A 20,105-nucleotide genomic window follows, 5' to 3' on the forward strand; every position below is an offset into this window, starting at 1 on the left:
AAGTCATGGCAGTTAATATTTTGTATATTAATAGACTGAATAGTTTTAATAATCAGAATGTAATTATTAATAATCCAGCAGTAATTATGTTCTGCGTTACAAGTAGCAAAGGTTAAATTACAGATTTTAAGCTGCAGTGAAAAAAAATTAGCCTATAATTTTCTTCTAATTATTAGTGACTTTCGCAATGAATCTGAATTTAAGCGGTGTTTTGTGGAACTTAGGAAGAGCATAAAGGTTAGCAAGTTATAAAGTATAAAGTTTAGTCTCTTATACCTGGGTTCTACGAAATTTTTAGTCTTTTATGGAATGCTTTAATTTTGTTGAATAGTGAGGTTTCTGTTATATTAGTAAGCTGATAAATATTAGCGTTTGAATAATTCTATGTTAATAATATTTTGTTGTCAATTTTTCAAATACTCCTGAAGTTATTATTTGCTTTATCACTTTTAGTGATCGTACTTTTAAAGCTTAAAAGTATTTCTCCCTTTTTCTAGCAAGTTTTCGTGGTGTAATGGTCTGCACACTGGGCCAGTATTCCAGAGGTCCGTGGTTCGATTCCCGGTGAAGGTGAGTGCTCATTTTTCATCTCTCTTGCTTCCAAAAAATCCTAATGTCTCTACAAGCTTTAATACTAGAAAGAAGGTGAGAGCAATTTAAATTGCTGTGAAATATTACTTGATTAATTTGAGTATTAGTTTGTTGAAGAATTTTATCTTTCCACTTAAAAAAGGCAGTATTAATAAACTAAGTTGAGAGCTAGCCTTAACAATAAATTCGTTATTCGTTGATGCTGGCTCAATATCTTCCTGGCTTAATATTTTACAATTGGTTCTTGCATATTAAGACAAAGAAACTACATATCGCTTCCACTAATTATTGTTAACTCGCCGGAAATTGGTTTGCTGTAATTGCAAGGTCCGTTAATTTCCGTTAATAGCAATAATTCATTCATTTTTTCTTAACATTTTCGTTTTACATCATTGTTTCTTAAATTTATTTTTAATTAAAAAAAATTTTACTAGCTATAGACAATACTAAATTTTATTTAAAAATATTTTTTTTATTTATTTAAATTTTTTATTAAATAAAATTTTTTACTACGTTAGCATTAAAGTTCACTTTTTACCAAGCTTCCTAATTTATTTTCTTTTTCTAGGAGATAACCCAAAAAATGTTCCAATAAATAAATTGTTATTTTATTAGTAGCTCTAGCTTCAATATTAGGCTTTTTAAATACAAAAAAATTGCCTAATTTAATTAGTTCTTTGAATATATATATATATATATATTCGGATGGGGGACATCAATGTATTTGGTGCCTAATAAAGATTCATCTCGAGTCAATATTTTGATTTGGTCGATGAAGCCCAATCGAATATGTACAAGTGGCTATTGTCACCAGAAAATAAATTTTCAAGAGCAAAATGTCTTTAAAATGGTGTTACATTGGGGAGAGAGGAAGAGTTTGGAGACTTTTGATTCTTATGTTGAAATAGGTTTGAGGTGTTCAGTTTCATTGGGGGTATGTCTTTGGCAAAACAAATAAGAGTGTTTTACTTTTAGATCTTCTCTCACATTTTCTGTCAACGCAAGACAACTTGCTCACATATGACCATTTTATCATATAGTAGTATCTACGTTATTTTTTTCTTTCTTCTGAAAACTTTGTGTAGTTTTCGCACTCAAATTGATAGGATTCTTGTATTTTGCTATATGCAAAGTTATTATACAGTAACTGTATTGTCCTTTCTGTATGTGATAAGGATTTTGGAGGATGTTACTAAAAGCGGTGACAAGTATATTAAAAAATTAGCATAAATTAGTAATTTTCTAATTTTAAATAGTAAGCACATACTTAAATACCTTGCACTCAGTATTTCGTTTTCTGCGGTTTTTTTGTTTTTTCTAACAGAAATTCCCCAATCTAAAAGAAAAAACAAAACAAATAAAATTTAGTTAAAAAATAAATTGAGAATGGAAAAGTGTATCAAATGAAACAGGTATAAAATTTCAAACAATACAGAAATGCAAGAAGTATTTCCAGTTTCGAAATTTTATCTAAAGTAAAAATTAGGTTAACGTTGCAAATAAAGTGAAAATCCAGGAAATCTCAAATCAGATAGGTATTACAAACAAATTTTATACAAAGTCCAAATTGAATTAATGTCACATACCACAGAAGTATTGTTGTCCAATATGGATTCGTAGACATCTTCTCAATAAGTGCACCAAATGAATAAGAAGAAATTAAACCCTTATTGAAATAATTTATAACTCGTACAAGAAAGATAAATAGCTGTTAATACCCAAGGAAATAAGTAGCTTTCCTGTAATTGCAATATCTCTGGCTATCCAAAATCTAAAATAGTAAGTACAAGCAGGGGTTTAATAAAATCGCATGCCTTGTGAACTGAATAGTTAAACTCATTCCAGCCTCCTCAATAAGCGTTACTTCTCTCAGTAGAAGGTAAGAACCACTAAAAGCTTCTAGAAAATCACTCTTAGGGCTTGCATTTAACGGAAAGGTCTGGAATGGTGACTATCGGCAAGAAATGTCGTTAATGCTGCAGAAGGATATCTGTCCACATCTGAGTTAACTTTTCAACTCAAAGGTGGATGGATCAATTCAAAGTTAGATAATCCACAGCATAATATACGAAATAAATATTTTAAACCACAAATGAAACTGAGAAGAAACACTCGAAAATATAGATGAAATATCCTAAATAGATTAATAAATTAATAAAACCGCAGTACTATAAAAAGTACATAAATTAAATTACAAATAAACAGAGGTATTTATATAAATTCGTAATCGAATATTATTTAAGTTATCCTTCAAATGAAAAATGAAGAGAATACATTTAATAGTGAAGACAATGCGAAGAAATATTTCTAATGTTTGGTTTAAACTGATGCTAATCTAAATCTGCATATGTAAGAATCCCAGCTTTCGGATTTTTATCTTTTTTTAATATTGCGTAATGTTAAATATTAATTGCTCAAATTCGGATTTCACGCTCAATGAATACCACTAATACATTTACCATTCTCCACTATTTGAAAATAATTACACCTTTTGAATAAAATGATTCGTTTTTCTTCAAATGTCTGCTCTTAACCAGAAAGAATATAATGTGATGGTTATAAAATTTAGTCTAACGGACATGTCTTCCGTATTCAGTTGTATTTGCTTACCTACAGCCAGGGCAAAGGTACTTGCCTCACATGAACGGCTAGAAGACTCCCAAAATTAGCTGCAGAATTTTAGAAATATACTGAAAAATAAATTATGATTGTTAACTTTCAGTTCTGAAACATATCGAAAAGAACTAGTTGAAAATATCGTAAAAGGAATAAAAAAGTTTTTGAGCTCTTGAGCACTTACGAACTGGCATAGTTTTCCTTAAACAATTAACCAAATGAATGAAAAAAAAAAAAAAAAAAAAAAACACTTTAATTATTTCTCCCGCTTTCCTAGCATGCCTTCGTGGTGTGATAGTCAGCCCGCTCGACGCGTATTCGAGAGGTCCGTGGTTCGAGTTCCGGCGAGGGCGTTGGTCATTTTTCACATCTTCTGCTTTCAAAAAATAATGTTTCTGCAAATTATTAACGATATAGCATTTAAAACAAGACAGAAAAACCATTATCAGTTATTTTACATAATTTCCAGCTCATTTTTATTGCTTTGCATTTATATAAATACCTCAAATTTAAAATCAAATGATATTTCATTGCATTGGGTGTAAATTAATAGCCTCTTTAGGCAAATCAGTTTAAAACTTTAAGCAGGATTTAAAACTACAAGAAACAAAAAAAGATAAATAAAGTCTCGCAATATCAAAATCTTTAACTGCACTTAAAGCTACACACTAAATAGACAGATTAACCTAATACTGAATTCCAACGAATATGCTATTGAATTGACATTACTATTGAATTGAATTTTATGGTTCAAGTGCAAAGAACACATTTAATAAATAAAGGTAACACACAAAACGTTAAAAAAACGCCCCTTTGGACGTAATTTAAAATCTGAAACCTTTTTCAGTTTTTTTTTTTTTTTTAATTTTATTATTAAAAAAGAACTTTGAACATGAAAGCCCTTCTTATGCTAACCTGTGGCCATAGAACTAAAGTAATAGCTATATTCAAATTTAAAACGTAGGCTATAGTAATCAAAGACTACACAATTAAATTCAAACTGGCTCAAATACTTTAACCGGCGTATCCAATTTAAATGTCGGCGCAAATAACGCAAAGATGAATAGATTGCAAATTAAACAGAGCTGGCAGAAATTATGTAATGTGGCCTCGAGAGGGAGAAACACACTCTGTCTTACAATCCAAAACCTTATTTTAAATACTGTCTTACTCAATTTATATTTCTTGCAAGGAAACGGAATGGTGAACTTTTAGTAAAGGCTGAAGTTAAAAATAACTAGTTAATTTAAATAATAATCTCATAATATATATGTATGTATGTATTGTGAATTGTATAAAGAAATTTAACATTATTTTCGAGTAAATTCACCTAAACTAAATATTGCGTTAGAAGGAATATTATGAGAATGTAATATTTTGAATGGATTTTTGAGAAAATTGAATATTCATTGCTGAATATTCTTCACTCAGAGGTGAATGAAGTACCTACCTCATTCACCCCCTGGGTGAAGAATGTATGCACAGATTTTTTGTCCCTTAGGTTTTCCATCGAACGCTGTAAATACTGTAAATTATTTTACTCTTTAAATGCAATACTTAATAAATTATCATCGAAAGCTAAGAGCAATATTAAAGTGCTGATGTGTTGAGGTATTTTTTACTTGTTCTTGCGTTTGAGAAAAATCACTCAGTCTTGTTTTGCTAGTTCCAGAGAGGAAAAAAATCCCAATCAAAATGGCGACTGGAATTAAAAGAATGCGGCTTTCATTGATGTCTTCGCAGGTTACCATGGCAACAGTTGTCAAGATGTAGGCGGGGCAATAGGCGTGGTCGAGTGGGCGGATAAAGACGATCGCCGTTGCATAAGGTTATCCGCTTTTGTAGTCTTTTTTATCCACGACTGTGTTGTCACGCGATTTCGCGTTTTGTTTTTGGGACGTCGCGAGACTCTCTTGTTTTCGATCGACTTCAACTTGTTCGCGGAAGTTGCCAAAACAATAAAAGAAAACTACCTGCGCGGGCTTGTTGTTTTATTACCGGTCTTTTCGGATACAATGTCGGAACATCTTTTCTACTTCGATTTTAGTTTAAAAATTCAGCTCAAACAACTCAGATAATTTCGAGTGACAGACAGATTGGCAGCCTGTTTGCTTCCTTTAAATGGTTTAATGGATTAAGAGAGCTGATGCATGGCGATTTAGAGTAATTGAGCCTTTAGTTAGCGACGAGATCTTTTTTACTAAAATCAAATTTGTCTGCTTTCGTTCCGCAGCGCAGTTATTTTATTTATCTGATTTTTTATCCATCAAATCAGTTCTAATGGAAAGCAGTTAACGGCAATTAACTAACAGTGTTTTAGAATTAGATTAAGGTATTTACTTTCAAATTCCAACTCAACATAACAAAGAACATATAACTGAAACTCTACAGAAGTATTTTACAAACACGTATAGTTTGGTAAACATAAAAAACAGGTTAAAGTTCGATGCAGAGTTTCCAACAAGAGATAATATGATGGAATATATATATATAAAAAAAAGGAAAAGTACTTTTAGTTATGTCTTATATGTTAACGAAGATTAATGACACCTTAAAAATCAACTCAATGGGATATATACGACAATTACTTTTAATCAAAAGATTTGGTATTTTTCCTAACACTGTATGCTTTGCTAGGACGTTTACAGGTGCTTCTTCTTTAATATCATCTTCCAAAATTTTCGGAATATTTGTACATAAAATATGCTTCAAAATAAAGAATTTTAAACGTTAGATGTTGTCAAGAATCCTTGAAAAAATTATAAGAAGATTCGATCTTCATTAATTAAGCAAAATAATCTTCGTTCGATATATTGATCATTGGCTGCAAGGAAATGTCCAAAACTGTAGGCATATATTTTTAATTAGCATTCTAAAATATAGTTCAAAAATTTCAAATGAAAGTCAAAACCGGAAATTCTCAGAAGCTTTCCTTCATTTAAGCATTGACTTTTGCAAACCCGAGTATTCTATAGCCGATATCACATGTTTTCTTATACACTTTGCATGTTAGAAAACCAACAAGAGTAATCAAGCTTCAGTGGTAATATATTTTCCTCGTATTTGCTAAAATTTGCATGGATTAACCTTACTCTGCATGGGTCCAGCTGAACAAGGTGTGAAAGCAAATGTCGTATGGCCAACCCGATGGTCGAGCATTGAGTTACATCTTTTTGAGCCCTTCATGTACTTAGCAAAATAATTAGTTTCGTTTTTATCTTCCTATGCAAGAAGTGCATCAGTTGATCCCTAGTACCAACGGCTTTGGGAAACCATTTAGCGAAAATGTCAATCGTAACTTATATTTCTGCATCATTCAGAAAGCAGTTTTCAAAAGAATGGATCAAGAACATGTTTGTTCTTGTTGCTTTAACTGTAATATATAGTGAGGAAGTTTTTATAGCTGTGATATTACAAGCATATTAGATTTAATTTGACCCATCTTCTGAAGAAAATTTGATTTTTAATGTAAATAAACCAATAGGAATCAAAGGAAAACAGCATAAAAAAAAAAAAAAAAAAAAAAAAAAAGACAGCGCATTACAGAAAATTAAAATATTTCATCACTAAAAGCTGATTCGTTGTTTAATATGTTTATCATTATTCTCATGTTTTCTGGTATCAAACCCAAATTCTTAAGTTTTTTTTTAATATACGATATGTCTGTGTAACCATGTCCCAAATACTCATAATAATGTTACGCCAATTCTTAAAATAATTACTAAAGTCACCTTTTATTTAATATTTCTACTGATGCATCGATAAGACAATTTTTAATGAAAAAAAATTGTAATTATTATCTGTGTTACGCAAATGAACTGAATTTGATGTCTTATTTTTTCTTACATGCATCTTAATAATATGCAATTTCAACTGTACTAAAACTGCAGGGGACATACTGGAACTCTTTGATTAAGTGGCAATACAGTTTCCTCGTATTTGTTAAAATTTACATGCATTAACCTTACTCTACGTGGTTCCAGCTGAACATGGTGTGAAAGCAAATGTCGTAAGGCCAACTCGATGGTGGAGCACTGAGGGCACCATCTGTGGCTTATGAGGTTTTATAATTATACACTCATAAATGCTAAATTAAATATTTATACTGATCTGTTTCACATTAAAGATTTAAATTCAAATTAAATTAATTTTTTATTTATAAATTACTGCATTTTTTTAATTTTTTTACAAAAACAGTTTACAAACTTCAATAATATTAGTGAAAATTTAATGAGGGTATTCAGTGATAAATTACTTTTTCATTCAGTAGCATTATAAGGTATTTTCTCCCTCCTTTCCGCATGCCTTTGTGGTGTAAAGGCAGCACACTAGACGCGTATTCGAGGATCCAGGTTCGAGTCCCTGCGGAGGCATTGCACATTTTTCACATCTCCTGCTTCAAACTAACTTAAAGACGCTACAGCATTAAAAGCTTTAAGATGAAGTAGAACTTTCTTGTTTAAATTAAATGTATTATCTTGAATTTCTAGAATTTCTTTAGCAATATACAAGAAGGTAAATCTCATCTAAAAAAAAAAAAAAAAAAAGACTTTACTACGAAATATATTACACACTGGGACTAACTTGAATCTGCTTCGAAGTATAGATTTTGTATAAAATTCATTTTAATGAATGATATAGCTATACTGAATGAATTCAAATATAGAATTTTATAAACATAAACGAGTTTGAGGGAAAAAAAATCGTAAGAAGAATATCAGTACCTGTGCATTAAATGAAACTCATTTTAATGAATAGCACATTTGTGGCAAACATATTTATATATAGAATTCTTTTTACAGAGACTGTGAAACATTTGTCTACGGCACATCAGTGCCTGTGTATTAAATAATACTCATTTTAATGCATGGCAAGTCCGACTTTAAAGATAGACTTTTTTAAAACAAGCTATTTTTGAAACATTTGCATACGGTACATCCGCGCCAAATATAAGAATATCACTATTCGAATACTTCAGTGTTCAAACTGATATATTGAATGTGATGCCACAATATTGATAAATAGGTAGAAGGTGATTGTTTTTGAACTCACTTCCTTTAATTTGAATTAGAAAACTTGCAGGCTGTTACTAATGTTATTATTATTTTTACAATACATTATTATTCCGAAAGTATATTTTACCCGACCTAACAATAGTTTAAGATTCCTGTATGAAATATGTCTTTTTTTTTTTTTTTTTTTTTTTTTTTTTTTTTTTTTTAATTTAAGAGCACTGTTCGTTATGCACTTGCCACGTTTTTTTTATCCGAGACCCAACATTAGCACCATGTAAGAACTGTGTGTTTATGTGAGTGTCTGTGTAAACAAGACTATTAAATCCATGCACACATATTATTAATGGAAGAGAATTAAACTGAGCATATAGCTATAATGCTATAATTGTAATTTTGTTCTAAACGTATTTGATTTTAAATGTTTAATATATATGAATAGTAAAAACAAGCTTGTTGGTAGCGTATTTAATCAAAGATTTTTTTCATTTAATTTTTATAGTGTTATAAAATTGCATATTATAGCATATAATTACAGCATAAATGCAAGGAAAAAATTATTTTTCTATTTCATCATATTATAAAATAAGTGTACATTTAAATATCTGAGAACTGTATTAAGTGCTAATAATTTAAAATGTCATTAATTTCTATTTTCTTTTTAACATTTCACATTTTTTAATGGATGTTTTTAATAAAAGCAAAACACGTTAAAAAAGCTATTTTACGTTATTTTAGATAAAAGGTAATTTACGTTAACGAAAAACTATTTTTCGTTATTTCCTTAGCAAACACAACTTTTGAATTACGTTGCATTACGGAACGCATTAAGTAAATGTATAAAAGGAATATATTATCCATTTACTTTGAGTAGCATTACTTCTACGTGAAACGCAAGATCATTAATTTATTTTCATGCGGTTTCAACTTAATCAATTATCAGGATGCTAACATAACATGCTTAATTTATGTCTCGAAATTAATGAGTTGTAACTGTTTAAAATACTGACCAACTGAAAGCAGTGAATTCATTTCTTAATAATTTAGATCTTCATTTTATTTTTTAAATAATATAACAAATATATATAAATTGAAAAACAGCATTCGGTATTGCAAAGAATAATACGTAAAGAATATTCCTAACGCTATGTACGCATCCAGTACAAAATCATTTAATCTTTGTCCTGTTTTTGTTTATTAATTGTATGAAAATCTGAAGACTTGAATTCGAGAGTCACTGATTGAAGTATTCAATTCGGGAGTACATGACTGATAACAGATGTGAGTGATTTATCAGCATCATTAATAAACGCAAAAGCATATAAAAATTGTTACTTTTAATTCTAAAAAGAAAAAGAAAAGGCGTTGAGCAATTTTGATATCATTACTTAAACCTGCAATCTAACCTTCAGCATGTAGCTTCAACCGACTTTAAAGTAGCACCTTTTAATGTGCAAGTATTATGCTTTTACGTCATTTGCAAGATGCATTTTCACACTGCGCATAATCAGTCACTCAAACACTTTGAGAAATAAGAGAAAGGAAAAGTAAGTTTAAAAAAATAATAATAATGATAAGTAAAAAAAAAGATCGCGAATGTGTGTGCCTGAAAAAGTAATAAAAATATAATAAATCCTGGGCGTTTCCTAACCATCAATAAGTCCACACCCGATCTGACGTATTCCAGCCCTTCTCAAGTTTTAATGCTACCTTTCGCATGTGCGTTTAACAAGAGTTCCAGTTAGCGGACTGTAATATCATGTTATTACTTCGCAACCATGGACAAGACAACAGTCATTAAGATGGCTATAATTGAATATTGCATGGTGTGCCCGCGCGCTAACAGATTCGAATATGTGGGTTTGTTTTTATTTCGTGGTGATTGGATGGCTAATCTCGTCTATTTGTTTTGTTTTATTATTATTTTAACCATTTTGCTTCATCATCTCTGCGAAAAGGAATGAAAGAAATCGACCATTGTTGCCAATATTGGGTTACGAAATTGCGACAATTTAATTCATTAATCAGTCAAGTGTTCAAAGGTGAGAAAGTTTGGAGAAACCGCATAGTGACCACCTAGAAAGCATTAACTAATATTAACTTAGCTGTAAATCATGAGATAAAATGGATTTAGTTAACGAGGCGAACCCACTTGGAGAAAAAAAAAGAAAAAATTAAACAGTTGAGAAACAATTGTAGATGCACTCAACTGATTTCTTTCTTTTTACTTAATAATGTTCCTACAGTTGAATGATTTTTATCAATATTTATTTACTTTTTACATTAATTTATCCACTAATATATACACTAAACTTTATTTTCGTTATTCTCTGACTAGCTCAAAAAAAAAAAAAAAAGAGTGTAGTACTAGAATCATTTTAAGCCGGCGTCACGTAAAAGAAGACTGTCATTTTTTATACAAGAAAAAAGGAATTTGACAAAAGCATTATTTAATTTAAAAAAAATCGTGCATATTTGCCTACGTTTTATCTCACCTTAATCCAAGAGCACTCGAGGAGTGAAATTTTAAGGTCGCATGCTCTTTTTCCAGTACTACCAGATCATCGAGAGGACTTCTGTGATTGACAGATTTTAAGTGACCCCATTCGAAAGTGTAGAAATGTTCATGGCTTGTCTAAATTTCAAAATCAGGCCGACTTGTATGAGTACCCCTCTTTTGCTTAACCACCATATATCCCACTACTTTTGCTCTGCGATAACTGTAAGTATACAAGCTTGATATGTTGAAACTGATCTGGAAGAAAACAAAAATGATTTTAATTTCATATTTTGAGATAAAAGGAAAATTTTTAGCCTAAAAATAAAAGCGAAAATGATGATTACATTAATATATTCTCTCTCTCTCTCTCTCTCTCCTCTTTTTTTTTTTTTTTTTTTTTCTATATATATATATATTAGTTTGCAAGTATAAGACAAATACAATTTTCAAAAGAACATTTTAGAGGAAAATGTCTTGTGTACAAGCGTCCCATGTTTGGTGCTGCAATTAAATCCTAAAAACTAGAAATCCATAAAATGTACAGTTATTAAAATAAACAAATTTGATGTGTCCTTGTACGTAATATTAAATTATACGCATTTTTTCCCGCATTTCATTTAAACTTATGACCTCGAATTTCATTAGAGTATATTTCTCATTCAATTAATTCAGTTCTCACTTCGCTACAAGTCAAAAATACATAAAACCTCAAAAAAGTTTTATTAAAAATTAAAAAATATAAAACATAAATACAGTTAAAACAATTTAAAGAACAACTTTTACAATTAAAATTAAAGTTTCTACGCAAAATTAGTTTGGAGAAAATGAGTCCTTATTCTGTCCTTACGTACAGATGTCAAGCAAAAAGATCGCTAAATAGCATTCAATAGCGGTCAAAATGGATATTTTCGTTGAAATATGTTACCCGGAATTTTTCGAGATTACAATACTTCCTTTACTTCGTACAAGGAAGCAAAAATGTCTAAGAAATTTTGGCAAAGTAATGAAAATTAGATAAAAGGTAATTAAAAACAATAATTAGAATAAACGCCAAAATCGAACGGGTAAGTGAAAGAAAGAAACGTGCATAAAATCAATAATATTACATAACTACAGCAAAAAATGAACTGTTCTATTTCTTTAACCCAGGTATCTCAAGACCACTGCCAGACCTTCTCATTTGCGATTGCAATTGCGTCGTCATTACCGCACAAGACTCATTTTCTTCATTTCATTTCAGACTAGTTCAAGTCAGCCTTTATTCACGCGTTTTCAAGAACCGAAACATGCTAAGCGGACTTGGAGTGGAGGAAAAGAAATTAGACCATGCGAATCGTCTGCTGCGGCTATTGTACCCGTGGTTAAGATATGAAATGACCTTGAAGTTTCTATTTTAAAGTAACAGACTATATTAGAGTAACAGACATTGTTGTAACAAACAGTAATAATAACAGTACAAGAAGCAGCAGGTAGCAGTAACAGACACTTCTGGATATTGATCCAGCAGTAAACATTACACAATGAAAAGAGTTAAAAATAGATATCTTAAAAAGCTTAGAAACAGAAATTCTTCCCTTTTTATTGCTATAAATTCAAGGTATAGAATGTTTAAGTTAAGATCATTATATGCTGCTGGTACAATTACCTTAGAGTTTATTTTATATTATTTTATAAAACAAAAATGAAACTGAGTAAATATAAGGCAAAAAGAGATCAAATTTAAAAACAATTCCGAGCTGAAAAAAATTAGTTTTGTAACTGAAAAGTCCAAGTAGAGTGAAATGAAAAACGAATATGAAAATTTAATTACAAAAGAAAAATAGAAAAGAAAAGACCTGTACAAAGGTTGAAGAAAAAAACAAGCATTGAAATATGTTGATAAAAAATTGAACAAAAATTAAAATTTGATACATTTGATTACACAAAGTCATATAATTTCATATTGTTTTAGTTCTTATTGGCATACATAGATGGATTAAGAATTGCGGTCTTTACATTCTGTTCTTTTCCATTTGGAAAGGTAGAGGAGAAATGGTTTTTACTTTAAGTAAAATTATAAAATTTCTCTGCATATTTTTAAACTTCTAATGGACTGGAATATCATAATCTAATAGATTGCAGTTTTTCATTGTATTCGCACTTAACTGTTATTTTAAACTGATAACAACTTACATCATATGTTCAGAAGAAAAAATCTCATAAATATAAACTATTTATTGATTATACATACACTGAGATTTCTTTTTTCAAAAGTATTCTGAAAGCTATCGGAGACTACGAATTGAATTTTCAACTGCATTATAATTAATCTACTGTAGTAAATATCTGGAATTTAAAGTAAATTGCTTTTCAGCCATAAAAATCTGCATTTTTTAATAAAATGCCTGTTTATTTTTTTATCAATAGAGATGGCGTTTCAAGTTCTAATTATGAAATGACGTCGTGTACTCCTTTCTCGACATTTTCAAATCTTGACAATTCCGTATTCACTTCTTGCAGTAAAAGAAAGAAAGGTTTACCTGTCGAAAGCGGTCTCGAATTTCTTTCTTCAATATTTTGATCTTTTTTTCGATAATTAATGTAAAATTTAAACTTACAACCATAGATAATCAGATAAGAAAGAAAACTATGAGTTCCTTAAATCCAGTTTTATATATCCGAGAAATTTCTCTCTTATATTTTTTTCAACAGGAGGATGAATTAAAATGAAACTGTCGTCAAAGGAAAACCCCTTCGAACCCTTCTATTAATTTCATAATATAAAGACTCTTTATATTATGAAATTAATAGAACTGATTTTATGCAGTATATATTAAAAGGTATATTATACGAAGTTCGTTTTGTTTCATAACTAAACATTTCACATCACCTTTACAAATCGGAATTTGATTTAGTACATTTGCTTTCAGTTCAAGGCAATGATGAAATCTCTGTGTGCAACAAAAGTTCACTAATTCTGCACTTTACCCGGCCTACATTGTCAGTGCTATCAGTAAGGAAAAAACGTTCTTTCATTCTAGATTCATTACTAGAACCTTACCTCTAGTCAGCCTACAGTCGAATCAAAATGAGAAACTATGAAACGTGTCATTATAGCCAAGGAACCCTGCCATTTAGCAATGTACCTTCAACCTGTGTACAGGAAACAGTCACTCAATCTGTCAAATGAAAACAAACATTCGTATCCGCAGTTCGAAGAGAAGGTCTGAGATTGACAAGAAAGACACGAATATTAATAATGACCTTCTCCGGCTCCAGTATCCCCTGGAAACGGAAGAGACAAAGAAACTGACTGCGTGGTGATTATCACCTCTGCTGGTGGGTCCATTCATGAGAAGAGAACTCCTAGGCCACCCCCTTGGAATAATACAATCGGAATGAGTCCATCAGTCTCTACAACCGCCCCCCGGCGAAATAAAGGGGTCACTTCGACCATTGTCGGTTCGAAGGGGTTTTCTGATGATTTATGGAACGGTTTTGACGATTGACCTCGTCCGCTGACCGAGCTTTGGCTTGATGACCGTAATTAGTAACCGTCGACATGCCTTTTGGCGGTCATCTCTTTGGTGACCAGATTGGCGATAACCTCATCTTCTTGGCTGAAAATGATTTACTGATGAATCCTTTGCTTAAAAACTTTTCTCCCTCTCTTATGAGACGATTTATATTTTAAGCACCTTGAAAGAGATCTCTACTTTTACATAGTAAAAGCTACTCAAACGTTAATCTGCTTTACGGTATTTTAATTATAATCAGAAGCTTAAAATAACTGAAACCATAAAATTCAGATGCATATAAATTGAAAGTAATAGTATCAAAACATAGTGGCATGCATCAATTTAAGCTCTATTTTTTTTTTTTTTTTTTTTTTTTTTTAAACTTTGATGTGCTTTGGCCAATTTGTACAGCTTTTCAAATAACTGAAGCGAAACTTGTATAACTGAAGTGAAACTTGTATATCGTATGAGAATGTTTATGCTAATATCATTTAGATATTTAGGAAACTTACAAATGAATTTAGATTGCTTTATCCATTAAGACGATGAACTTCATTTTTCTTCATTTTTAGGGAACTCTAAGTTAATGAAATACTTTATGTATACTAGTAGAAGTCAAAAATATGCAAAAAATTACAATATATACAAAAATCGTTACCATAGCAATATTTGTTTTCAATTTTGTTGGTAATTTTCTCAATTCATTAAAACTTTGAGAAAATTAGTTGCAAAATTGGAAACAAATATCTCCATGGTGACAGTAAGTAACTAAAAAGAGTAATTTCCTCTTAATTGACTCAAAATGCAAATTGCCGAAAAAGACCAATAAGGGGCAGGATTATCACATATCTGTTTAGTTTGTACATAGTTTTTATATTACCTCTGTCATTACGACTCAATTACTTGTTGAAATTAGCTGTACAAAAGTTATTTAAGTTTGAAATTCATCTGTAATCGGTTAATAGCTCTCTAGCATTATATATAACTGTGTTCAACACATGTAAACCGGAACATGAGAAGCAGTATTAAAATAATTTGTCGTTCCTAATTTGTCCAATTTTGTTTGCAACATGTAATAGCGTGTTTTCCGTTATTTGCTGTAACTTGTAGTGGGTAATAATAAAGGTAGACGGGTTTAATTATTGAATGCCCAATTCCATAAGAAATATTCATGTTAGTGCCATTTAATTACCGTATTTCCTCTTGTACTTTCCTTTTTTTTTTTTTTTTTTTTTATTTTTTTTTTACTAATTTTATCCCTTGAAAATCGAGAGAGGAAAAATAGGCAAATAATGTAATTTCTGAAGAACATAACAAATGCAGTGTAGTCAGGGATATTGCAGATAACTGTCACAATATTATTTCTTTAAGAGAAACCTGCATTCTAATAAGAATACACAGTAATACAAGATTACAGTATCTAATAAGATATCTTTATTTCTAGTTTCCTGTAACTTGAATCTCGTCCCTTCTTATAGGGCCGTTCCTAGCGGATCCTCACTGTCAACAAATTGTTATATGTAGTCCATTTTGTCATTCATTTCAACACTGTAATGTGCGTCTAAATAACTGCGTATATTTTTCATGATGTTCCTCATTTCGGATGACGTGGGAACAGGAGGTGCATTATTCATTTCATTTTCGTCGTCGGAATATGCATCAATGATATTTTTTTAGCTTTGAACAAACTCCAAACTGTCTTTGTCTGCCATAATTGGGGCTGTACACACATTATCATCATCTATTGCAGCGAATTCTTTCTCCTATCTTGCTGCCTCCTATCTTTGATGCAAGCACGTGCCTATATTATTTAATGGGTAATCCAGCTCTCAAGCCTATCTTGAACAAAATTTTTTATTTAAAAAAAGCAATTACGTGAAAAATTTATTCATCAGTTATTAAGATTTTATTATGCATCAGAATCCTTTCAAAGACTTTATTAACTAATTCAGAGATCGAAATTCACATTTAATACCTTATCGAGAATAAATCTGCATTAATGCAGATTTATTCTCGATAAGGTATTAAAAGAAATTTAAATGGACCTCAATGAAGTAATTGTTGGTGCATGATAAATCTTAACTACAGTAGTTCTTTATAAATGTTAGCAACGAAGGTTCACAAGTTGATAGATATCTTAAAACTCGATTTCAAAGAAATTACGCTTAATAAAATGATGATAAAGATTTTAAAGTAAATAAAGATAAAATTTAATATATTACGTTATTAAAATAAAAGAATTAAAAAAGATTTATTGCGAGGAAAAATGTGTACGAAATAAAAATTTACTGTACTAAAATAATTAAAATTTTGATGGTTTGCTTAAATAAAAAACAACTTTTTATATACATATTCCCCCCCCCCTATATTTACTGACACATTTGAAACTGAATTAAGAAATTAATAACCTGAAAATTATCAAAATACAATCTCTCTCTCGCTGTGGAATTATTCTTGGCATTTCTGATTGAGAAATCTCAGCCTAAATTGTCTGTTAGAACGGCAAAGCAATAAAAGCAGCGGATGTTGGAATCTCATAAGCACTATAAAATGACAATAGCTTTTATGCCTCTTAGATTCAGGGGACCAACGGAAGTCCTTTCAAAGCTAATCAAGGTCAAATTTTAGGGCAGACTAGAAATTGGTCTTTTTTTTTTTTTTTTTTTTTTTTTATACTACTTATTATTTTGCACATTCGGCTTTTAATCACTAAGAAAAGATGTGTTGAGTTTTCGGTTAAATTCTTGCTAATCAGTTGAATTTAAATTAAATACAAAACCAATATATCAAAATTTAAAAAACATTTCTATAATAATATATTTTTTAATTTTGTTAATTAGAATTTTTTTAAAAAATTCTGTATATCTGGATTTAGCTTGGCAGCTTGGTGTTCAGTACCATACTCGCATATATATTGTGCATGGCCATATGCGACATCATCACACTTAGGGCTCCTCTCTCTCCCTATATATATAACTATAGTACCAGCTTAATTTTATGTGGCATTTTATTTCATACAGTCTTCTTTCAATGCACAAATTAGTTTAATTTTATTAAATTAATTTTAATTAAAATATTTTTTAAGTAACAAAGGACAAAGGTTTGAATTCCAGAAAAGGCATGGATATTTGTAAATGTATAGTGTTATTGCGTCATTGGGGTACTCTAAATATATGGCCATCAGAAAGTTCTCTCCTGTAATTTGGTTCTAGGAGAAAGGTGGGGAGATCCTCAAACCATATCCTATGGTGCTCTCTCTTTCTCACAATTGTGGTAGAAAATAGAAGTTCAACCTTTTTAAAGCTCTAGCAACCATTTTTGCATGAAATACGGACTCGAAAAGAACAGCAGCAATATGCTTATTAAATATTTGATTGTATATAATACCTGTGTAGAACAGCATAAAAGTGTATTTGCTCTTAATGGCATTTCTGAAACATAAAATAAACAGGCATGCTTATATCATAACTTTTAAGTATTGAAATGTTCATCTTTTTCTTGTCAGTTTTTAAAGAAGTCGCAGAAAAGTTTAGTAAGAACTTTTTATACATGCATACAGTCATGCATTTAATAATAATCGAGATTATATATTCAAATCCATAGTTATGTATAAAAATTGTGGGCATTCACATACTGAAAATTTCTGCTCAGTAATATTATTGAAATAATTTAAATGCATATTGATAGTTTTTTAATTGAAAAGGTATTATAGTGTCATGCATATAATAAAATCTGTAATTCTATTATATTGCACGTATTTATGCAGATTAAAAGTACTTATCAGATAAAATTTTAAAAGCCTTTTCGAGCATCGTAACAGAAATTGCAAGTAACGTAGCACTATTTAAGTCGAAAACGTATCCTCCAGTGTTGCGATGTCATCAAACAGTGGCGTGGCCTGATATACTGTCGTTGGTCACGGTATGGTCCCTTGTAACAATTGTATAGTTCTCGGAAAATGACTTCTAAAATCTCGCAAAGTGGCAGTTTGTTAGATTTCTGCAGCAACGCTGTTTTCAGGTCCTAGAGATTTCTGGTAGGGGAAAAACTATTTGAAATGCTTCTCTCAAAAGCGTCCTAGATATCCTTCATAGGATTTAAATATGGAGATCTGGATGGAAAGTCCATCCGGTTAATATCTTCCCTTTCCGGGAAATCATCCTCTTAATTAGCCTTATGTGCACGAGCGTTGTCAGCCATAAAAATGAATTGAGGGCCAACTGCCTTGACTTAGCAATAACTGGTTTGAAATAAGAAACGATTTACTGTGTGTAAGATTGATGCATTTTGATGCATATTTTGAATGAATTTAGAATTTATTACAACCAACTGTTGTTGCTTGCTGTAACCAGGTCTCAGGCACCGGGTCTCGTCATAATGTGTGCCTGTCATTGGTCATTATCCCTGATTTTCAATGGTGACAGCACGACTTTGTGATCGTATTTTTCTATTCCTGCTGCTACAAAGTGTAAATGTGTATTAGAAAGGGGATAATATATTGGTCATAATCTTTTTATCATTATTATAAGGAATATTGTTATTTAAGTAGAGGTGGAATGAATCCTAAATTTTTTAAAAGGGGATCCTAAAAAGTTTTTAACTAAGGCAAAATTTAAAATTTGAGTTAATAAATGTCGGATTCAAGAGAACAGTTTTTAAAAATGTACCTTTATTTATTACGAAAACACAAATGCAAGTTGCTTAATCCTTGAATTTAGATTTATTTTCTTAATATAATTTGATAAAATATGTTTAGGTGCATATGTACATATGTATTTTTGTAGTACCGTTTTAAATTAAAGGAAATGTAGAAGGGAGAAAATTGTTATAAAAATTAACGTAGATAAAAACTAAACATTTAATGTCTTTCCGCAAGTGTCGCCCTTACTTCATCTACGATATGATATTGATGACTCAAACTGACTCGATTACCGATTAAGTCTACATAGCCTAGCCAATGACCATAACCTGCGTTCACACTGATCTGTTGTCAGTCACGAAAAGCGGAAATGCGGTTTAAAAAAAAAAAAAAAAAAAAAAAAAAAAAAAACAACACTCTTTCCTCGTGTTTTAGTTCATACCGGGATAGAATATTTCGCTTTAAAAATTTTCATATGCGCACATTAGATAGTTCTTCATATAGGAAACTTGAAAGAAAACGTATATTTTTGCGTGATATTTTGGCTTCCTACAGTTATATTTATTAATTAACCTGGATCCAGTTTTTGCTAAATCAAAACTTATGTTACTTCTTCTTTCACGTACTAAGAGAAGCAGAAAGTGATGCCTTATATATTAAGATGTAAGATGCAACAAGAAGATTTTGTATAATTTATTTAAAAAGATGCATTTGAACGACATCGAAAGTTTTTTTAATTACTTCCGCATGATGCCTCATCAATTCGAGGAATTTCTAGCCCTCGTTGAATTTTTACCCACAACCAGAACAATAATTTTCATCAGAACATCCCCCAAAAGTATCATTTGGAGGATAGGAAAAGAATATCCCTGAAAAGGATCGTACATGTCTAATTTATTTTCATGAATTTTGTTGAATAATAATTAAAAATTCTTAATTCCATCTTTCAATCCAGAGAGGAACTCTTTCATGGGATAAGACACTAAAATTTTTGCATGATATAAAGTATTTCTCCCGCTTTCTTAGTGTACCTTCGTGATGTAGTGGTTCTGCACTCTGGACCGATATTCCAGAGGTCCGTGGTTCGATTCCCGGCGAAGGCGATTGCTCATTTTTCATCTCTTCTGCTTCCAAAAAAATCCTAATGTCTCTACAGTGGCGCCCGAACTAAAAGGGTTGTGAATGATGACTCTCCATACCCAGGATTTGGCGATTGGGTCCCCCTAAAAACCCAAGTCTCCATTTAAAAA

At 30.7% G+C, this 20,105-nt stretch overlaps 1 long non-coding RNA gene across 2 annotated transcripts in view; it reads right to left on the reverse strand.

Moving 5' to 3' along the window:
* LOC118193778 (uncharacterized) overlaps nt 1-20,105 on the reverse strand; it is a 56,758-nt gene that overhangs the window by 3,898 nt on the left and 32,755 nt on the right. Inside the window, exons 2-3 of one of the 2 annotated variants that reach the window (XR_015041876.1) lie at nt 10,715-10,974; nt 1,859-1,927 (exon numbers count right to left, since the gene is read on the reverse strand). This is a non-coding gene — a long non-coding RNA (uncharacterized LOC118193778). The remainder of the gene's footprint in view (nt 1-1,858; nt 1,928-10,714; nt 10,975-20,105) is intronic. The other variant, XR_015041877.1, reaches the window with a different exon arrangement.

Source organism: Stegodyphus dumicola, chromosome 7 (genome assembly GCF_044657685.1).
Source record: "Stegodyphus dumicola isolate Sdum_Otavi_A_Nest chromosome 7, ASM4465768v1".
Classification (NCBI taxonomy): Eukaryota; Metazoa; Arthropoda; class Arachnida; order Araneae; family Eresidae; genus Stegodyphus; species Stegodyphus dumicola.